We start from the raw sequence: 4,546 nt of genomic DNA, 5'->3' as shown, positions 1-4,546 counted from the left end.
CATATTTATGCTGCCAAATTTCATCCTGGAAAAAGAAGAGCCATATCCTTTATCTGTGTTTTTTAACCGGTAATTTCTATTGGGAAACAATAATCATTTAACTCTTATTTTCAATGGCTTGATATTAATAGTGCTGACTAAAGCTGTGGACAGTTCTTAACACATTTTGAAGCCTTTTAGAACCCTGGAAAGGATAGCAATCCTATAGAGAAGATTCCATCAAAAGTTAAGCCTATAGTAGGACAACTTTTGAATGCTGATAAACTTTCCTTGCAAAGAGAAACTAAGAAGAACAGAACTCTCAATTCATGAATAGAGGAATTTGTGAGAATGAATATCTGGTATTAAAACCCTGAACATGATGGAGGCGGAAAACAAGAAAATATTATTTATTTTCACTCATAATGTATGATTATAATTTAAATTATCCTAATTTAATAAATAAGTTAAAAAGAAATTGGAGTGCTCAATGCGATGATGTCTGACTCAGCCTGAAACACAAATGTTTTCCAAGATCAGTGAGAAGGATGCCTACAACCAAGATCCAGGAAGTGCTGTTGAATAAAGTGCTGCGGATGCAATATTTGGCACAGAAGTCTCTAAACACAAGACTGTCAGAAACAAGAATATTTGCTTATACTTGCTTCCTCCATAGTGATTTCCATAGGCTTGAGACAGCACATGGAGTGAGGTGGGACTTTGGTCTCAGCTGGTATGGTTGCTCAGTTTTTGACAAAGAAGATTCTGTGATAAAATGCTAAAACTGCTACTGTACGTTTTGAATAAGGAAAACTATTACAGACACATCAGGCATAGGATTACACATTTCTTAATAGATTTATAGAATACTAAAGTTTATATTTAGAGTAGCTGAGTTAATGCTCTGTGCAGTGAGTATCTTAAGATGCTGAGCCACTGTGAAATCCAAACTTGGAAGCTCTGAAATATAAACTCTTGTAAAACTGGTTAATGGTATGGACTCCACTTTACGTACTTAGTGATGAACTACTGTTAAGCTTTTCAAGACAGTTTATGAATATCACTTAACCACCTGGTCTATAGGAATTGTTAGTTCCAAAAGACTAAAGAAGACTTGGTGTTAAGACCACACATGTGACTATGGTGGGAAAATAAGTACATAGAAACTGTGTTTTTACACAATCCATGCATGAAGCCTGGATGACGTGCTGCCTTGTATGTATACACATAACTGTGTATGGTTACAGTGATGACATAATTCAAGCAAGAAAGCATAGATCACATTCATAACAAACCGTAACTGATGTGGCTAAGAAGGTTCTGATCCACTGTGTCTCTTAAATAGTATTCATACGTGGAGCTGAAGGAGCAGCAGGGCACAGCAGAACTTGCCCTATAATCGCTAAAATGCACTTTGTAGCTGTGTGCAGTTTATGTGGGTAGGCTTTTTTAATCCAGAGAAATGAGTAAATGCTGCAGCTCCTGCATCACCAGGCAAACCAGATCATTTTGTCAAGAGGGGAGAATCTGTCATCAGGACTGGCCTGGAGTCCACATGAGCCTTCATGGAAGCACCACATACACACCTTTAAAATGTTAGAGGTTACCAGGCTTTTCAAGACGAACTCTGCTGACACACAACCTGCTATTATCTTTTCCTGTGTTTTAAACCTCACCTTATTTGTTTTGCTGTAAAGTGATATAAATAATACAGCGGCCTAGGCAGGTATCCTTCAAGGATCTCAGCCCTGCTGAAATGCGCTGACATACCCGAGCGCTGAAATGGAGTGCAGACTTCCCAAAGGCCACTAATGCAGAGCCAGGATCGGGCCACACCAGCGCATTGTGTTCATTTGTTTATTTCTGCAGGAGAACATGCTGAGATGGAAAATCTAAGAAGAAAATAAAACCATCTGGAAAAAAAAGCCAACCATTTTAGTAAACAGGAAAGTGCTGTAACTCGGTGGTATTAAGATGACTATCTTGTAATTTCACTGCTCCATTAGCAAGAAGTTTTTAGGAGCACGTCTTCCCTCCTCAGTCTGAAGCGTTATTAGAGTATACCAGAAGTGTAAGAAAGAATGCTGCACATAAGGAAATAAGAACAGCTAATGCAAAATATTGAATTAATATTTTATTATGGACAAAAGAGACTCTTTTTTTAAATGATGCCATCTATTCAAGTGCTCTTTTCAGTCTAAGAACATGGTGTTGTCTTCTCTATACTCATTGCAGGGACTGAGTTAATGTACACAGTCTTTGCTTCTAAATGCCAATGTGGTGGCTGCCCAAATACAAAACAAACTGATTTAAGGCCAAATTTAAAAATAAATAAATAAAATAAAAATTGGTTTCCTAGATTATCTGCTCTAGTTTGGTTTTACTATTCTTTATTACATTCAACAACTTGAAAAGCATGAAGCAAAGAGTAAGGCACGCTATGTAAAAGGAAGAGCAAAGGCACAGCAGTTGCTCATGTCCTCTGGGTGCAGGATGAAATGTACTGCTATGTGCATCAATCATCCTCTGCTGCAGGGCCTTCCAAGAGGTACTACATAGCTTAATACAAAGGGGAGAGAGACATCACTATTTGTCTGCTTGTTTATGTTCTGTTGGCTTACAGAGTAGCTTGCAAAGGATAAAATTCACTTCAGTGCTCTACTGTTTTGATTGCATTCACCTTCCTGTTGTCTATAGCATCCCATAGCTTTTTAAAATCCAATCTAGACACAGACTGATAGCTACTGTAAGGCCATGCATTACAAATCCAGTCAAACAGTCTTATGAGACTACTAAAAACTGTGCAGATGTCACATTTCTCAGAACTTTGGAACCTGCTAAGTAACTTGGATACTGTCACATATTCTTTTCCCATAAGAATATTGGCAGGAAGAAAAACCACAATACAATGGGAGGCAATGTTGTTAGCAAATGAAATGATCTGCTCAAGTTCTGATGCTCCTCAGGTACCCAGCCTGAAGAGAACCCATCATCAAGGTGTGCTTTTATTCCAGGTTTGGTTGCACAGGTCATCACTCATGTCATGGCTAAGCAAGACTTTCTCAGAAGGAACTCTTATAAAGACAGAAAGCCATTGTTAAGGTAACTAGTGGTAGGATGAGAGGGAATGGCTTCACAATGCACCAAGAGGGAGTTCAGGTTGGACACTAGGAAAAATTCCTTCTCAGAAAGGGTGGTGAGGCATTGGGACAGGCTGCTCATGGAGGTGGTGGAGGTTGACAGTTGAATTAGATAGTCTTAGTGGTCTTTTCCAACAGTAATTATAAATCACAGTTGTAAAAAATTTTGATACTGAAGTGGTAAATTCAACAGAGTACCTTCAGATTTCCAACACCATCATCACAGATTTTGGTGGAAACTGGAACCCTGGCACAACCCTGGATCATCAGAAGGGCAATGGGGTCAGGAAGGCTATTTCTTACTCCAAGGGATACATCACAGCATGGAATCCTGCCTGAATGTTCTCATTCCTGTTTGTGAGACAGGCATAGCTCAAGCAGTAGAGAAAATGATCTCATAGTTCACAAGTTCTCAGCTGGAAGAGGAGGTCTAACATCTGAGGTTTCCTACTGAGCAATCTGCTACAGCCAGACTTAACTGAGGCTGGTGTGAGATTTCCTTGCAAGGATGCCAAAAGGCCTGCTGGAAGACCTAGAACTGAATGTTCAAAGGTTTTTCCTTCCTTGATGTGCAGTGTGAAAAGACAGCATTAAGAAACTGAAAAAAAAAAAAAAAAAGAAAGAAAAAAAGAAAAAGAAAAAGAAAAAGAAACCACATCCTTACCCAAATCACCTTTGAAAATATAAATCTATTTAACTCACTTTTACCCCCAATATCAAGCATGAAAAGCAAGTTCTTAACACTTGTAGAATATTTCAGGCAATTTTATACACTCGAAAGCTTTCCTTTCATTTTAACGTCAAGATGCAACCTGTTACATTTTATTGTTTTCTGACTCTTTTATTCCCTTACTCTCTGTCCTTCTTTGGTAACTTTTCTCCATTTAGTTTCTATCAATATAGCATCCTGCAGATTCATATGTTGAACAGCCAGGAACAATACACATTGTTTTGCTCTAAACTTCATGTCTTCCCAGCTTTCCATATTAAGTCTCACCTACCTTCTCCATTTTGTTACATCAGTAGAAATCTACGTGTTTTAACTACAGCATTTAAACTCCTACCATGTATACAAAAACTTCATTTTAGAAGAATATTCAGTAGTCATTGGAGACACTGGAAACAGAACTTGAACTCATGGCATTTAAAATACGGAATAGTTATTCCAACCTAAAATTTTATTATAGAGGTATACATTTCTAGCTGACTTTTCCTTTTTTTGGGGGGTATAAAATAACAAGAAACATGGTTATTTTTGTCTGCAGAGGTGTCCACATTCTTTTTGTTCATGTTAGGTATGAGGCCAATCATCACTTGAAACCAGGCATTCAAGGTTCCTGTAAAGTACTTGAAATTCTATTTGCTGTTTATCATCTCTTTTAATTCCTGACAATTCCTGTATGATACCAGCCAACATTACATGTGTT

The sequence above is a fragment of the Coturnix japonica genome, chromosome 2, assembly GCF_054131305.1.
Source record: "Coturnix japonica strain WE chromosome 2, WE-NBRP24, whole genome shotgun sequence".
Lineage (NCBI taxonomy): Eukaryota > Metazoa > Chordata > Aves > Galliformes > Phasianidae > Coturnix > Coturnix japonica.
Note: the sequence above shows the minus strand (reverse complement) of the source record.